The sequence below is a fragment of the Etheostoma spectabile genome, unplaced genomic scaffold (genome assembly GCF_008692095.1).
Source record: "Etheostoma spectabile isolate EspeVRDwgs_2016 unplaced genomic scaffold, UIUC_Espe_1.0 scaffold00000630, whole genome shotgun sequence".
NCBI classification, from domain to species: domain Eukaryota; kingdom Metazoa; phylum Chordata; class Actinopteri; order Perciformes; family Percidae; genus Etheostoma; species Etheostoma spectabile.
In genome coordinates, this window is record NW_022602622.1 from 21127 (window position 1) to 38849 (window position 17723).

A 17723-nucleotide genomic window follows, 5' to 3' on the forward strand; every position below is an offset into this window, starting at 1 on the left:
AGAATTTGTCTGAAAGAGCCTATTGTAATGACATTTTAAGGTCTCAGAGTGACTTGTATGTGTATATAAGTATGTATAGTGGTATGTCTCCTAATTTTTTGAATATGTAATTGACAGTTGTTTAAAAGCTGTCACGTTTTGTCCGTGTCAAGTTTCTGTTTTTAGTTTGTTTCATGTTTTCTGTTAGTTTTCCCATTTCCTGCTTTATTTTGAAGGTTCTGTGTTCTCCCTTGTGTTGTCTTGTTTAATTTACTGTGATTACCTGTCCCCGCCCTAATGTGTTGCACCTGTGTCTCATTGTCTCTCCTGTATTGTCTATTTAAGTTCAGTCTTCCCCTTACCCCAGTGCAAGATTGTCTGCGTTAGCATGTGTCCCATTTTGCTGAGTTCCAGTTGTTTCTCTTGGATTTTGACCATTGCCTGTTTTTCCTGGATTTCCCTTTGCCTGACGATTATTGGACACTGTGTCCTTGCATTATTAGCTTGCTAATAAATCATTGAATTCTACGTACCCGAGAGGTGTATCTGTGGGTCCATTTTCCTTTGTGTAAAACCAACATGTGATTTTTGTACGACAGAATTTTTTCTTCTCATAAAACACATTTGAGGCTTAGCTTACTCTAAGTGTGCTTTGTATTTTGTTCTTTTTCACTCATATGGCAAAACCAAATGATTAAAAAAAAGCCATGCTGAATTCTCATATGCAAAAAAGAGCATTCATATATTAAAGGACCTTGGTTGATATGTCCCTATTTCCTCCTTTCTGTTTCCGTCTGTTTTAAACTACTTTCTTTTTTGCAACCTCACAAGATTCAGAAGTTCAAGCTCTTTTTTTTTTTCCTCTGCTTTGCCCACCCAGAAAATGTGGCCCACCCATGAGAGAGAGATATCATGGCTTTCAAACAAGTAAAGTTGGTCGTGGTATATATGTAATTTATAAAAGGTTTCTAGTGTCAGTGTATTGGCCGTATCGTGGCTGCATGTGCTTCTCCCGGTCGAAAAGAGAACGCCGCCACGTCAGAGCGGACAAAGCTTCAAAAAGCTTCCCCGTACTTTTTGACCAGTGTCCTCTGCGGGGCGGCCAGAGCTTCTTTGCTGCTCAAGTCGACGGCGGTGTGTAGGCACGGTAAGGAAAGCTCTTTGTGGGACTGGCTCTAGTGGCTGTAATTCTGCACCAAGGCTGAATTTTGGTAAAGAGACTTCAGATATGGTATTAGGGGACCACTTAGGTCTATATAAAAGAGACTTCAGATATGGAATTAGGGGACCACTAAGGTCTATATAAAAGAGACTTCAGATATGGAATTAGGGGACCACTAAGTTTTAAATAAAAGAGACTTCAGATACAGTATTAGGAGACCACTAAGGTCTATATAAAAGCAACCAAAGAGCACCATGTCATGGGACCTTTAACTAATAAAGATGATGTACAATACTATCAAAATGTGACCTCATTTTATTATTTTGTAGCCAGAAAGTGTTGCTAATATTATTTTTAAGTAGGTCAAACATATTATGTGTATGCGTGTTGAAAACAAATTGGCAGAGGTATCGCAGGGCACAGTGCAAATTCATTCCACGCTTTGGGATGAAATATCAAACCTGCCAAGTGCTGTCTGGATGTTGAGCATTTGTCTGTGTAACCACATGGCAGCTAAACAAACACTCAGGGCAAACTGCAGCAGCACATATCTGCTATCAAATATTCACATGAACAAATGTGGGCAGTACCTTTTGTGGAAACACATTTCCTGTGACTGCGTTTTACTTCTCGGCACTGTTTATCAGGAGGTGAGATAGGCGATGGGCCGGAAGTGAGACGCAATGTTGACGACAGAGCCACAGTCAAATGTCTAGCTAGTGCAAATGTAAACAGACACAATATTATCATCACCACCATTCAATAATGTATTATCTCAACACTGAGTGCAAACTAAGAAGATAAGCCTAATAACGTAAAGTGAAAATATGCCACAAGAATACCAAACTGCATAGGGGATCGTATAGGTCTCTGGAAATTAGAATTTATTAGATGCTTGATGCTACAATGTACTGTGAGTCTTTTAATTTAAAATGAGACAGTTTAAAAAAAAGAATGGTCAAAATTGAAAAGCAGAGATATTCTGTCGCTTAGTTCCAGAGGGTTCAATTCAATTCAATTCAATTTTATTTATAGTATCAATTCATAACAAGAGTTATCTCAAGACACTTTACAGATAGACCACACTCCAGAATTTACAAGGACCCAACAGTTCTAGTGGTTTCCTCCAGAGCAAGCAACAGTGCGACAGTGGCGAGGAAAAACTTCCTTTTAGGCAGAAACCTCGGTCAGACCCAGGCTCTTGGTAGGCGGTGTCTGACGGGCCGGTTGGGGTTAGAATGAAGAGTGGCAATAACAAAAAAAGAAAAAATTAGTAGTTTGTAGCAGTTCTTTGTAGTAGTTCATAGCATAGCAGGACGCTGTGCGGCATTACAAGGCACAGCAGGACGAAACAGGACGTAGCAGGGCACCGCAGTGTAGCAGTTGAACATGGCATCACAGAACGTGTAGCGGGACCATGGCGATAGCTGCTACCCTGATTTCGGAGCCTCTCTGATCCAAGGGAACATGCTGGGGAAAAAAGAACATAAGGACTCCGGGGAATGACTCCCCAGAGCTAGGTTAGTAACAAGCATTTCTGGGACATGGATGCACATAAATGGAAAGATGGAAAGATAGAGGAGAGAGGAGATCAGTGTATCAAAATAAGTCCCCAGCTGTCTAAAACTATTTTTACAGCAAAACCAAGAGAGACAGGGTAAAGAGAGCTCCAGCCCGGCCGGGCTAGAACTCTCCCCAACCGGATCGGGCTGTATGCCAAGTCTCCCTTTAGTTCTATTATATTCTTGATTATATGATAGATAAATCTGAAAACTATGTGACTAACTACTACTCCCTAACAATATTCGATTCTATGCCCTAACTAGTGTATCAAAATAAGTCCCCAGCTGTCTAAAACTATTACAACAATTTTGACTGGACCTGAATGTTAGATCTCAGTTTTACTGTCCCGTACCGGACTGTCCCGTACCAGACTGTCCCGTACCGTCCTTCCCTGGTTACTGCATTGCCGCCTGATGGCACCCATACCCAAACACCTTAGATGAATGCCCTTGGGTTCTCCAGAACGTTGTTTTGTTGCCGGTTGTTGGGCACATTCCTCCGGCCGTTCTGAGCACTGTAGCGTCTCCTGCAGCTTCTCCCCCTGCGCCACATCATGTTATAGATAAAGTAAAGTTAATAAAATAATACTGGGAACCAAGAAAACAGCCCGTTCCGAACAAGCACCGTATTTCAATCGGGTACTGCACTAGTAATTAAGTCTCCTCTTGTGGGGCAACACTTGAAAAATGTCAAAAAAGTGACTTAAGTCACATAAATGTTTCTTTGTGTGGCATTCCTCCATCTGTTCTAACGCCAGCCAAGTATACGCATTTGGGAAGGACTTAACGGAAATATGAAACCTGACCACAGATGGCACTAGACAAATGCACATTATTGACAAAGTGTAGTTTTAAGCTGTTATGGGTTTTCTATTAATAAACAGATGCTGAAATATAACATCATAGACTTGCAGTCATGATTTCTCCTAGCATTGTCTGACCAGCATCATGGCTGGGCTGAGTCGGACTGAATGCTGAGACTGAATAATAATTGCGTTTTCCCCTGATAGTATAGGCTGAGTGGATGGAGATATACAATGCACCCCACCTCCCAACAAAATATAACCACTAATTAGTCATTACCATACCAACATTTTGCTACTTCAGGATTAGGTTATATCTGTGTTCGGATCAGTTTTAGTATTGCAAATAGCAAAATGACAATGGAGGACATTAACATAGCAATACTGCCTCTCATTCAGAAAAAATGACCATAAATGTTTTGTTTATGAACCTGGTATTTCAAACCCAAGACTGGTTCCTTAAAATCAAGCTCATTTGAGATGCTGTTACTTGCAATGAGGAGATATCACTACCAAATAGGCTATCTAACCCGTTTTTAAGTCAATTCACCTGCAGCACTCGTTGAAGCCTTATTTCGGAATAAATCCGTCATTTTGAGCACTTGGATGCATCCTCTAGCATCCGCTGCATCTTCATTCTGGTCTTTTCGGCCCCTCCTTTCTCCTTTCCCTAATGGGTTACATTAAAACAGCAAGAAACCACGCTAATCCCGACTATCAAAAAATGATGCTACTTTTCCTCAAACTTTATTGCTTTCTGTCTGTCTGACGTATGTCTTAGGGTCATGCCATCAGACGAGGTGGCGCTCATGCCATAGTACTGCAACGATGCCTCTTCGTAAATGTGTGTCTGGACTTTGGGAATAATCAACATGCCAGTACTGAAGGACCTAAGGGACCTTGAAGGCTCATAGGATAAAAGCAGTTACAAAAGATAAGAAGGCCCAAGACCATTAAGAGTTTTATCAGAACCAGAAAAAGAACCTTAAAATCAATTGGGGAGCCAATGCACTGATTTTAAAACCTGCGTAATGTGTGCCTGCCTTCTGGTCTTCGTAAGAACACGAGCGGCTGAGTTCTGTAACACTTGGAAAGGGGAGATACTCTTTTTGGGAAGACCAGAAAGCAGGGCATTACAGTAGTCTATGCGACTGTTTAACAGAAGCATGCAGCAGCGTCTTAGTGTTGGTCCGAGAGAGAATAGGGCAGACTCAGGCTATATTTTTGAGGTGATAAAAACCTATTTTAGTTGTGTATTTAAGATGTGGGATAAACCCAAGATCAGAGTAAAAAATGACGCCCAGGTTTTTCAGTTGATGATGGATTTAAGAAAAATTCCTGCAGCTTGGTTTGGGTTTTTTTCTCTGAGCCTCAGGACTGATGATAAACACTTAAAGTTTACTGCAATTCAGGATTTTATATCTGAAATAAAGTTAAAAAAGAGCATCCATCGGTCTTGTGTCATCAGAATACATGAAGATGTACAGCTGCGTATCATCAACATAACTGCGAGAGTTGATTCCATGTCCCTGATGACACTGGCAAGAGAAACAGATTAAAAAGAAAAGGCCCTAAAACTGACCCTTGGGGCACACCAGATGTCATTTCATGGATTTTTGAGGAGCATGTATCCATTTAAAGGAATAGTGTGGTCTACTGTATCAAAGGCTGCACTTTGATCCAGCAGCTCCAACACTGAGTTTTTGTGAATCAAAGTAAGAACTGAGGTCATTTTAAATCTTCAGCAAAGCTGTCTCTGTACTGTGATTTGCCCTAAAACCTGACTGATGCTTCTCAAGGATATTCAAATTATTTAAAAAAATCATTGAGTTGAATAAAAAGTAAAATTTCACTTAAAAATGGTAAGTTAGATACTGGTCTTTACTTTTTAGAGATCATTTTTGGGGCATTTTAGGCCTTTATTTTGATAGGAGAGACGAAGACATGAAAGGGGAGAGATAGGGGGAATGTCATGCAACAAAGGGTCGCAAGTTGGAGTCCAACCCCGGCCCGCTGCGTCGGGGAATAAACTTCTAAAATTGGGCGCCCGCTCTACCAACTGAGCTGGGCGCCCTGGTCTGTGCTTTTTAAAAACATTACAATCTAAATTGCTCTTTATCAGAAGGGGCTTCACCACTGGCGTTTTAAAGGTCGGCAGGGAAGACACCCAACTGAAGAGAGCGATTCATCATGTTTAAAAGCTATTCTTTAAAAAAAACATAAGATGTTTTAAAAAATGAAGTCTGGATTGGATCTAAAACATAAGGTGGGTTTTACTGTGGAGAAAAATTGTCAAGCATCTCAGCATTAACCAGGACAAAGCTGTCCAGTGTTTCCTCAGGGGAAAGCACACATTCAGATGTATTTAAACCATTTTGAGAAGATACAATGTTACATCTGATAGTATGAATTTTGTCTCTGAAGTTGAAAAAAAACTCTTCACTAAGAGATTCTATTGGAGCTCTCTGTGAGAGATTAAAGTCAGTGTTAAATAAATGATCAATAGTGAAAAATAGAACTTATGGGATTATTGTTATTGATTATATTAGCAAAGTACGTGTTTCTTGAATCTTTTAGGGCATTATTGTAAATTTTCAGTTGCTTATATAATATTTGATAGTTTATTGTTATTTTATTTTTCCTCCATTCCCTTTCTGCCACCCTGCAATTTCTTTTCATCTCTTTGATTTCATTATTTCTCCACGGGGAAGTAGGCTTGGTGAATATCTTTTGTGTTGTTAGTGGAGCGACAGAATTGAGGCTGGATTTCAGTTTACTGTTAAAATGTTCAATAATAAAATCACAGGGTGCAGGTAAAATGAGAGGAGGACATTTATCTAAAACCTTGATAAGATTTGCAGCCACTTTAGAAGTTAGATAGCGTTTCCTCCCAGTTTGCACCGAGGTCTCCGGCTGAGTAAAACCAGTGATGTTAAAAAAACACACCGTAGTGGTCGGAGACAACAGAGGACACAAAAGTGGACAAGCCATAGGTAATGACGATCCAGGGCGTGTCCTCTGTTGTGACTGGCTGTGCGACATGTTGGGTAAAATCCATAACAGTGTTTCCCACACATAGACTAATTTGTGGCAGTGCGCCACACAAACAACACCGGCCGCCATACATTGCAGTTCATTATTTATTTTTTTAAAACAAGCATTTGTTCAACAGCATTTCCTTTCCCTGCTCTCCTCCGTCTCTCTGTCACTCTACACACACACATACATACACAGCCCCTCCCCTCCGTGCACACAGCGTCTGTCTCACAGTGTTGCCAACTTGGCAACTTTGTTGCTAGATTTAGCAACTTTTCAGACTCCCTTAGGGTCTTTTTTCACTAGCTACAACTTTCTGTAGGACTCCCCAGTATTGTTTAGCGAGTTAAACTCTCTTTGAATCTGTTCTGTGAGGAGCAGCCCCTAAACTCCCTATATGCGTAGACAGGCAGGTAGAAAGGGGAGAAGGGACAGGGTGCGGGGGCCGGTGGAGGTCAGAGAGACAGCAGGACGCGTAAGGAGAAAGACCTGGCCCTGGGTAAGCCAGCCTCCTTTGAGACTTCTTTATTGATCTCTTTCCCACCCTTTGTAGAATTTCTTATTTAACTTCCCAGATAGCCTACCTCAGTTATAAATTGTTGTATTGACTTTGTGATTGTTTAGCTAAAGATTTCTATTTCTTTCAATCTACCTTGCTGACACAACTACTAAGCTTAATGCAAATGATTGCGTAATGATGTCACACAAATGCAAATGAGCAATGATGGGGTATAATAAATGACTTGTTTAAGGGAGAGTTAGGTCCAAGTCCAGTAGTGTGAGGCTGACTGTTGGTGGTTGAACTGAATGTGTAGACGCTGGGACCTGGGGGACATCAATCTGTGACGGACTGGTCTGCAGGTGAAGTGAGTATGGAATTGTGACAGGGTCAGTCTGTAAGAATGCTGTACGCTGTATGCCATCTTTGCAGACGGCATACGGCAGTCTTCTGAACCGGCCTATTCCTCTCCCACAGGTGGGGGTGGGGCCAGAAATTAAAAACATCCACCTGTGACTGACTCTAAAAAGGTGGAGGAATCCTGTTTCAACAGCTCGGATTGTTGTTTCTGTGTGTCATTGGTGCATACATGACTTATGACTTTGTTGAGCTGCGGATGGGATCTCAGGATGTCGGAATCTTTACCGTTATGTCATTACCAGGTGCCAGACTGTGAGGGTGGCCACCTGCTCCGTGGGCCTAAACCTGCGGTAAAGTGCCACTCCCAGGAGCAGGATGGTGGCGGTGACACAGGACCCAGTGACAGAGCAGGAAGGCGAGGGGCAGCAGTCAAAGGAGGAACATCTGCCAGAACCAAGACAGTGAACCTGTTTTCTAGCAATATGTCACTGGTGTGGGGAGAGCAGGAAGGACGGCTCTCCCAGACCATACCACAGCCGTTCCTAGCAGAAGTTAAAGGATTTTTCTGCTATATAATCACTATACTCATGAGTGATTGCTTAAATGAATAGTAAAAGTAAAGAATAACAAGTAACGCTTATTCAACTTTGGCACTTTTCACTGTGTATTTACAACCTACTGTGCAAAATCCTGCTTATCAGAAGATGACTCAGTAGATAATAGAGGTCCCCTTTAGATTTTAGTGACTGTGTCTTTTCTTCTAGCGCCACCTTAAATACAGACTTTGATTCTTAGCTCCCTTTCTGGTTAGGCTGCTAGAATAGCTTTAAATGAATTGTGGTTGCCTTTGATTTCTGGTGTGTAATGAACATTGCAGCCTTCAGGAGTCACTTGCATGGCTTTAGACTTACAGTTTTGTTATTGAAGTATCTATCATGCAAACCAATTATTTAATAGAACATAATATTCAACAACTAACACTAGACTTCTGTTTCCTTCTCCAGTAAAGTGATATCTGCTGCCTTTAGAATTATTTAATAACTGAAAGGCACTGTCTGATAAATAGGACTCCTTCTTAAGTAAGATCAACACACCTCTAATATTTCTGGTATTATCCCTCTGTGCTTTTATCTCGGCTTTCCTGGCAGCAGGCATCAATGCAGGCTCCTCTCCCTCTTTCATAGCCCATATATTTCCCCTAACTTCACAACATGCTCTTTGAGATGGCAGGGGAAGCTGTCAGCTTCAAAAACACCCATTCCGACCTGAAAACTCTAAAGCATCCCTTTCATTCTACAGTGTCCCTGACCTGCTCTGCTCCAGTCTCCCCATCCCACCCATCATCACCACAACGCCCGCCTCCCCCCATTCCTATCCCTCTCCTGTCTGAAAAGAGCACTCTTCTATTCTGTTTGTTCCTAATTAGAATCACCAGCCGCCTGTGAAGTTGAAAGTTAATGCAAACAAAATAACTTCATAACAATTTTTTTTGTCAAAAATCCTCTAGAAATAATTGTGGATGCAGACCGTGGGTGCACCCCCTGCTTCTTCCTCAGACTCAATGTACAAAGTGGGGAGAAATGCAGGCTATAATACAAACAATAAATACATAATGAGGACAAGATGTTTGAAGTACCCTCTTCAGATCTGGGAGCTTACTTCGTAATGCATTCCTAGGTCTAGGTGTCTGCTGATGGTGTTGCTTCCCCCCTCTCTTTGCCGTACCTCATTTCTCCCCCAGAGCTGTCAAATTTACTTCCAATTAACGTATATCTGTTTCCAGTCCAACGACTCAACACAAGCACTGCTGCTGCCGCCACCGATGCTGCTCCCAGCTCACAACTTCTCAAACTTTCTGCTGTTGCTATGGTGTCTGTCTTCTTCCTGTGAGAGCCTGATTGCCTGAATGTTGTTCAGCTCTCTGCTGGCAAATATAGTCTGCTTCATTTCCAATATGGGAAAGGTAAACAGAGCAGATTTAAATATTCAGAGTTGCTCATATTGCTTAGTTCCGTAAGTTTATTCAATTGTGATTCAGCCACTGTGGAGGTAAACATACCTACATTCATACACCAAAACATTTCTTTTCACTAAATCTTTTAACCCTAACCCTGCCCACTTTTTTGTAAAGCAACTTGGGCATCTTGAAAGGCGCTATATAAGTCCAAGTAATTGTTATTTATTAATAATAACATCTTAACTAAAGCAGATATACATGATATAACAATTTATCAATTTTCAGGAGGGCCGTTGGTGTTAAAGCAACATAAGTAAATAAGCAGATGATGATCTCCATGATAATGGAGAAATCCTACGCAATATATCAAAATTAGAAAGTTATTCACAGAACAGCGCCATTGACCTGTGTATCTGACTGTAGTTGACGTGCTCAGATTGTAATAATTCTGATTTACGGTTGCTGTGGTTACCTATTGTTACCTGTGTCTTTAGTTTCATGCTTCCAGCCAGTAAGCTACCTTGTGTGTTTTTTTTTCTTCTGACGTCTGCAAGTAGACGGGGGTGGAGAGAGAAAAAAATACTGGAATAGCTGATCCAGCTTTTGATTTTAATGGTTGAAATCAAAAGCTTGATTTTCAATTTAAAATCAAAATTGTGACAACCCTAATGTTATGCCTGTTGAACAGGTGTTTTGATAAACTATCGGCTTCTTTACTAACTAGGTTCCTTGCACTTGGCGTAACGAGCGGGATGTTAGTTGTCATCTTCCCTTTTTTTTTTCTTCTTTTTGGCATTTTAGGCATTTATTCGATAGGAAAACTTAGACATGAAAGAGGAGATAGATTGGGAATAACACGCAGCAAAGGGCTGCAGGTTGAAACCATAAACTGTTAAAACTATGGACGGTCCGTGACGTCACCTGTTGGTTTCTGAAGAGCCTTAATGAAGCCTCAAAGTGAGCGGCTCCCACCGTCGCCATGTTGATTGTGCTGACATTAGGAGGTCAGCGTAGGTGGAGCTGAGGCAAACTCGAATGAAGCCCAGTTCCTGAAACCACGCCCACCTAGTTGAAGTTCCCAAGCTAGCAATGGAAGCTAGGCTAGGATGCTCTGGAGCTACTCTGTTGCAGGCCCTGTGGTAGCTTACGGATGGTAATTACTTGTTCGTCCTAGTTTGTTGAGGTAAGTTTGCCCAAAATTATTAAGCAAAATGTAATATAATTATTTTTTGAGATACTAATGTTACACAAGCTTTAAATGTATAAACAAAAACAGGGGTTGTCAATTGTACATTTTCCCATGTGCATTAAAGCTAATGCTTTCATTAAGCAAGCAAATTATTTTTTTTCAAAAATTGCTTCTTTTTTTTTACATAAGTACACATATTTACATGTGCAGAGTGCATTTCAGAGCACATTTATTAGAAACTAGGGAGGAACAAAAAACTTCATCAACAAAAGTCACTAAAGTAAATAAGTCCACAATTAAATATCGTATTTTCCGGACTATAAGTCACACTTTTTTCATATTTTGGCTGGTCCTGCGACTTATAGTCAGGTTTGACTTATATATGAAAATATATATAATTTAACATGTTTCTAAGTGTTAATTCATACTGAAACATCAGCGTCTACAGCCACCAGAGGCGCTATAGGCTTGTGACAACTATATGCTGCTCCTATAGACAACTGAGAAAGACTGAACACAAACAAAATACCCCAAAAGAAATCCTTTTCTGCAGATCTCAAACTGCAGGTAGTAAAATATACAGCCAAAATGGTAATCGAGCAGCAGAAAGAAAGTTTGGAGTGAGTCAGAAACTTATGAGGGACTGGCAAAAAGGTTACTCTTACTGAAATGAAGAAAACAAAGGAAGCTAATCGCGGGCTGAACGCAAGATGGCTGAAGGAACCCGAGCTGGAGGAACAGGTCCACAGATGGGTGCTTTAACAACGTGCTGCCGGGAGAGCTTGTCAACAGTTTAGTTACTTCTCCACGCCTTGGTATTGTTCTGTGTGCTATCGTATACTTGAATAACTGTTAATGTGTTATGTTAACATACCGGACGCCTACTGTATTAAACCTGTTGTTTGGTGTGCTATCATATTGGATTTTGTGAAATAATTTCTAAATAAATACGACTTACAGTCTAGTGCGACTTATATTTTTTTCCTCTTCAGGACACTTTTTTTAACTGATGTAACTTATACTCAGGAGCGACTTATAGCTTGGAAAAATGCGGTATTTAACTTCTATGCATTTCTCTGCATTCAGAGAACATTAGTAAGAAACTGGAGTCATTACAGACGCCAATGCCTTTGCCACAGCTCTGGTTAGGGTCTGTATAGCAACATGACATCAAAACAGCCAAGCAAGACAGATGGCATGTTCTATAGACCCAGAGAAAGAAGCAGAATCAAGCCTAAAAGTATTTTGAAAATATACAAAGAGAATCTGGCCGACAGCTTGATGTCTTTAAAAAGGAGAATTATGAACTTGAGTTTGGAGCCTTTAAAACAAAAACATCACTTTCTCTCTTTCAGTGCTCTGGGGAGAGACCAATTGATATATCTGGAAATATTTATTTGGACTTTAGAGACATTTCAATGTGTGTCCAACATGTTGGGTAATTAATACTAATTTAATCCGCAGTCTAGCAAGGGTTTCTTTAAATGCTTGGAAGCTATTTCTCTCTCAACTTAACAATGAATCTGATTATCTGCTGGTCATGTCACTCAGATATTTCATCTAGTGATGGCCAAATGAAGCTTCGTGAACCAGTGTCTTTATTTTCTGAGACCACTAGATGGCGCTCTCTGTTAAACAAAGGGTTGAGAATACACTGAATTGCAGCGCCTTAGGCCATGTAGTGGGCTCAGAAAATAAAGACACTGATTCACGAAGCTTCAATGGGCCATCACTAATTTCATCCTCTGTAGCTATAGATATTTGTGGACCTGGTTAGTTCTGTTCAGCTTTGACTCTGATTCTCCACCAGTGCTTGTTCCGTCCTCTGCCACCCAAATGCAAACCTGGAGGCACCTCAAGGTTCCATCTATCTACATCCTCTGTTGGTCAAACAATACAGACATAATGTATAAGACTTAAACTAACTAGTTTGTTACAAGCATACCTAGTACTGTGTCTCAAACCGCACACTTCTGTACTTCCACTAGTGTTTTGGAGTACATACATCAAGCCCATATACAATTTTTCCACATCGAGGCACCAATTACAACCGTTGAGGTGGGCTTTACACAATGACAATACCACGCAGCTTTTTGTTTACATTCAACATGACAGCCACAGAAATTTGAATTTCTCTGTATCTGTTTGTTTTTTTTTTAGATTATTTTTTGGGCATTTTAGACCTTTAATGACAGAACAACTTAAGAAGTGTAAGGGGAGAATGACATGGGCGCCGGCTGTACAAACTGAGTTATCAGGGCGCCCCTTTTGATCAAATTATTTAAAATTATTTAAATTTGGAAAATTCACACTTTCATACTTAACTTTACAATGAAAGTACTTTAGGAACTTTTTTTTTTTTTTTTTTTTACAAAAACCTGTAGGATTGTCATTTCCACTACTGTAATCTTGGACACATTACCTTCTTAGGTGGAAATGACAAAGGTGAGATGGAAATTGGAAACATTTATGTTTACAAGGTGCAATTCATAGATTGTGTGGCTACATATGTGCAATTTATTTATTGAAATGTACAGTGTTCATGTAAATATTCAAATGTATATTTATTTAAATGCATTTACATTTATTAAGATGCTGCGGAAGTCCACTGCAGAAAGACGGGGAGAGATACATGAGAAAAAAGATAGATGGGTTGTAAAGCCAATTGCAGATTATTCAAAGCAAAACAACGCAAAAGGAGACAATAGACACTCCATCAATGGAATTATCGGGAGAAAATGAACAAAGCTCTTAAGGTACAGCCTACCTTTCTACCACTACACCACCGAACTCTCCAGATTCTGTGCAGCCAGAGTTGTTTTTGCTCTGCAACCAACGATAGCAACTGTTTATACCAGAAACAGTCAGGTTTCAGCCATGGGATGAAGCTACTCCTCAACCAGTACACTTCCTGTCACATCCCAAGATGGAGGTCTACAACCAATTTCGGACTTATTTTTTTTTAAAGATTATTTTTTGGGCATTTTAGGTCTTTACTATATGAGAGCTGAAGATGTGAAAGGGAGAGAGAGGGGGGGAATGAAAAGAAGAAAAAGGACCACAGGTCAAACCTGAGGCGCTGCGTCAAGGACTGAGCCTTATGCATGGGGCGCACACTCTACCAAGTGGGCTATGCAGGTGCCCCTTACATGAGGGTCTTATTGGTCAGTGATGTGCAGTGGTGTATGATGGAGATGTGTACCCAGTATTATTCAGGATGTTCAGTTATACAGTGGCACTCAAGTAAAAAGAATGACCGGTATCGGGATCGATTGCTTTCATTGGCCACTGAGAGATGATGTCATCTGGTACCAGCATGGAAAATAGGCCTCATCCCTGAGCCCGTACCAGTGACACAAAAGCACAAGGATATAAGATGGTAGTTTGGAAAGAAATCTGCAAGATTTGGCCTTGAATCACATTGCCACCTCTATCTGTCTCTCTCTCTCTCTCTCTCTCACACACACACTCCCTCACTCATAAACTGTCTCTCTTTCTCAATCACACACACTACCTCACTTTCATGGGCCCGTACTGTAAATTATCTCACACAAGATACTGTCTGGTCACCCTAAATGCCCTCTGGACAAACCTTCATGCTTACCTCTCTCTCTCTCCTCTCTCTACTCTCTCTCTCTCCTCTCTCTCTCTCTCTCTCTTCCTCCTTCCTCTCTTTTAATTTCAATTTCATGTTGCTTTAGTGGCATGACAAAAAAATACATCTGTGTCCCCAAGCATAGGAACAAACACAAACCACAACAAGGAGTAACTACATTTGATATTCATTGTCATTTCCACAACCTCATACCTTTTAAAAAAATATTTACAACATTCTAACACTCATCATTTCTTTATTTTTACAGACTCAAGGTTCAGATGATTAAAAATAAAACAAAAAAAACACATTACAAAAGGGTTCAGACAGACACCGACATAAATACATATAAACCAAACTGATCCCCACAATATCACAACAAGAAACACACATACATACAAATTTACCAATTGCAATGCTCAATGATTAAAACAAGTACAGGTGCGTGTTCCAGTGATTCCAGAGTTTTGACCATATCTGGTATCACTAAGTGCAGGATTGATTATAGCATTTAAAATAGTATTATTTGACTCAGTCAATCGGCATATAAATCTGTACATAAACTTCCTCAGCACAGCGTAGAAGGTGGGAACATTATAGGTCACACACAGATGGCTTGCACTGGTCCATCTTGGACGCTTCATCAAGATTCTAAATGCATCATTGTATGCCACCTTTACCTTTTTATCTTTGCTTTACTGTAGCTGCACCATAGATGAGCTGTATACAGTGGAGTACAATATGCTTTGAAAAGAGATATTTTAACTTCTTCAGAAACATTGAACTTTGCGTGCCAGAATATTTGCTTGACCATATAGTTTACGGCACTGCCGCTGTATATCACATCATCATCACAAAGATCGTCCCTGATAATGTGGCCCAAGTATTTTACTTTGGTAACCATATTAAGGTCTTGACCTGACAAGTAAAAACAGGGAAAACATAGCTTCCTTTCCTCCATAGTTCTGACAACATTACAACACTCTTTTTAGCATTGAATTTGATGTCATGTTGTAGCCCATAATCTGAGCAGACTCTAAGCAGTTGCTGTAGGCCAGCACTATATGGTGACATAACAATTAAATCATCTGCATACATCAGATGATTAATACAGCTATCCCCCACCATACATCTAGTTTTACACACTTCCAATGTCCTAGAGAGATCATCCATATATAAATTAAAAAGAACAGGTGACAATATTCCCCCTTGTCTAACCCCATTGGTCACTGGGAAAGAAGCCGACGTTGCCCTCCCCCATCTAGCTTGCATGGCTTGGTGGGAATACCAATAATGCAAGATACGTACCAGGTATAGGGGTACCACCCGCTCTTGTAATTTTCTAAATAATTTACCGTGATTAACACGGTTTTAAACGCGTTGGATGCATAAAGGAAACATAAAAAACATCGTTGAACCCTGTCTTTTATATTGGTAACAAGTTCTTCAATGCATATACACATATCCGTGCCATGTTGTTTTTTTTAAAACCAAATTGATTGTCAGTGGTATCATGTATTCTTGTAACCTAACAAATATAATTTTTTCTAACACTTTAGAAAGTATATTTGCTAGAGCGATCGGCTGTAGTTTTCTATGCTGATCCCTTACAGGTTTTGTCTTTAATAACAGGGATTAAGAGTACACATAACATAGAGTCAGGTAATACCATGTGCTATTAATCCAGAAAAGCACATAGCAGTAGCACTGAGACTCTATGGCTTGCAAACTTCAGGTGTTCAGCTGTTATTTGGTCTAGACCACACGCTTTGTTCTCCGCCAATTCCTAATGGCACTGGACACTTCAACAGGTCTAATAAACACACCTCATCAGTAATGATTTCACCAACATGATAGTGAGCACTCTCAACACAGTTAAAAATCTTTCTAAAATGTTTCCCCACAGCTCAGCAATGTTTTCATCCCCTGTGATTCCCTCAATGCTGGATGGCAAGGGCATCTTCCTGTTATTGATAACCTTCACTTCCTTCCAGAACTCATACATTCTGTTGCAACTTTTGGCCATAGAATCTGGCCTCACCATCTGCTCATTACTTTTGATAAAACGAACAGCATATTAAACCTTGCATTTGCCTTTTTCTTATGCTCAAATTCTGGTCCATACCTAGCTTTACCAGATGATACCAATTTGAAAAAGCTTCCTTAGCTCCACATGAGTTCAGACACATATTCGTTCCATCCTGGTCTAATGTTATACTTTCTTACGTCAGGATTAAATATTTACTAGCATTAATTAAACTGTTCACAATTTTGTATACATAATGGCCATATCACTGTGATGTTTTTGACTCATGCAATTTAAGTTGCCACACAGAATAGCCTCAAGAGGTATATCAATACTACGAGACTATCATCACTCAGTGCATCTACTTCCATAGTCATGTGCTGTGAACTTTGCCCAGTCCACTCTTCTGTGTTGCTCATTGGTATTATCATTATGATAGCTAGTTAGCTCAGGAAAGACTGTCAAATGTATTACCATAGAGACAGTATGTGATCTGCTGTGGCGAAACCATACAGGATCTCAACTTCCCAGCAGTCATGAGCATCAGCTGTACATATACAGTGGTCTAGCCAAGACGTTGTATGCCATGCTTCCCTGATATATGTATAGCTCTCTAACTGGTAACAGAATTTTACTTGAGAGAACCAACTTACTGTCTAGTCAGAATGGATTAAGATGTTTGGCAAATATGAGTTATCATCAGACATATCAGCATTCATATCACCAACCACAAAAATGCAAGTACTTTCACTCTTTAATTAGCATGTGATAAAGGCTAGCCTATTAATATATTCATTTCAGTTTTGTAGCATTCATATGGCATGTAAAACATTTAAAATAATAAAAACATTTTTGTCATGTACAACTTTAATTGCTTGGCCCAGTCCAACTCTAAACGTATCACCTCGATCAATGGCCACCCCACCAGGTTTCTGCCACGCACTATTCCCATACTTAGATCTGTTGTCGACACCTGCGCCATAGAAATTAACATGCACTGAGTTAAGTTTGTAGATAAACTTAACTCAGTGCATGTCATTAAAAACTTCTGCACAGTTTATGCCATAATGTTTCACCTAATTAAATAGTACAAAGTACTTGCTTCTGCTTCTTACAGTGCAGACGCTTTTGCTGCTCTCTGCTCTGCTTGCATATTTTTGCTGATAATCTGCTTTTCCTCTGAGAGAAACTATGAGCAGCGGCTCTTGGATCTTATAAACTAACTGGACTGATACATTTTTTGTAGCAAGTAGGCTATTGCCCATATTTTAACATTTTCCTGCGTGAGTGTGGCCTACCAATAGCTCAAGCCTGTCTACAGTGACTGTAGCTAAAGCTAATTAGCAGCAAGATGCCTCCTTTTTCTCCGGGGATGACTACTACAAACTCCTTCAGAAGATTGCACTTCTGGAAACCAAGGTTTACCTTCTAGAGAAGTGAACGTGGGAGGTTAACGGATCTGTGGAAATGACACCACTTTACCATGGACCCATAACAATGGACAAAAGCATGCTACACACGCTAATTAGCACCAACAAAGCTACAAAGAAACAGG

The 17723-nt window shown here is 40.2% G+C and overlaps 1 long non-coding RNA gene across 1 annotated transcript; it reads left to right on the top strand.

The window, feature by feature from the left end:
- Window positions 1-259: 259 nt before the first annotated feature.
- On the top strand, window positions 260-17490 carry LOC116674529 (uncharacterized). Its single transcript, XR_004328122.1, has 3 exons — window positions 260-361; window positions 9411-9414; window positions 17479-17490. It is a non-coding gene; the product is annotated as an uncharacterized LOC116674529 (long non-coding RNA).
- The last annotated feature ends 233 nt before the right edge of the window (window positions 17491-17723 follow it).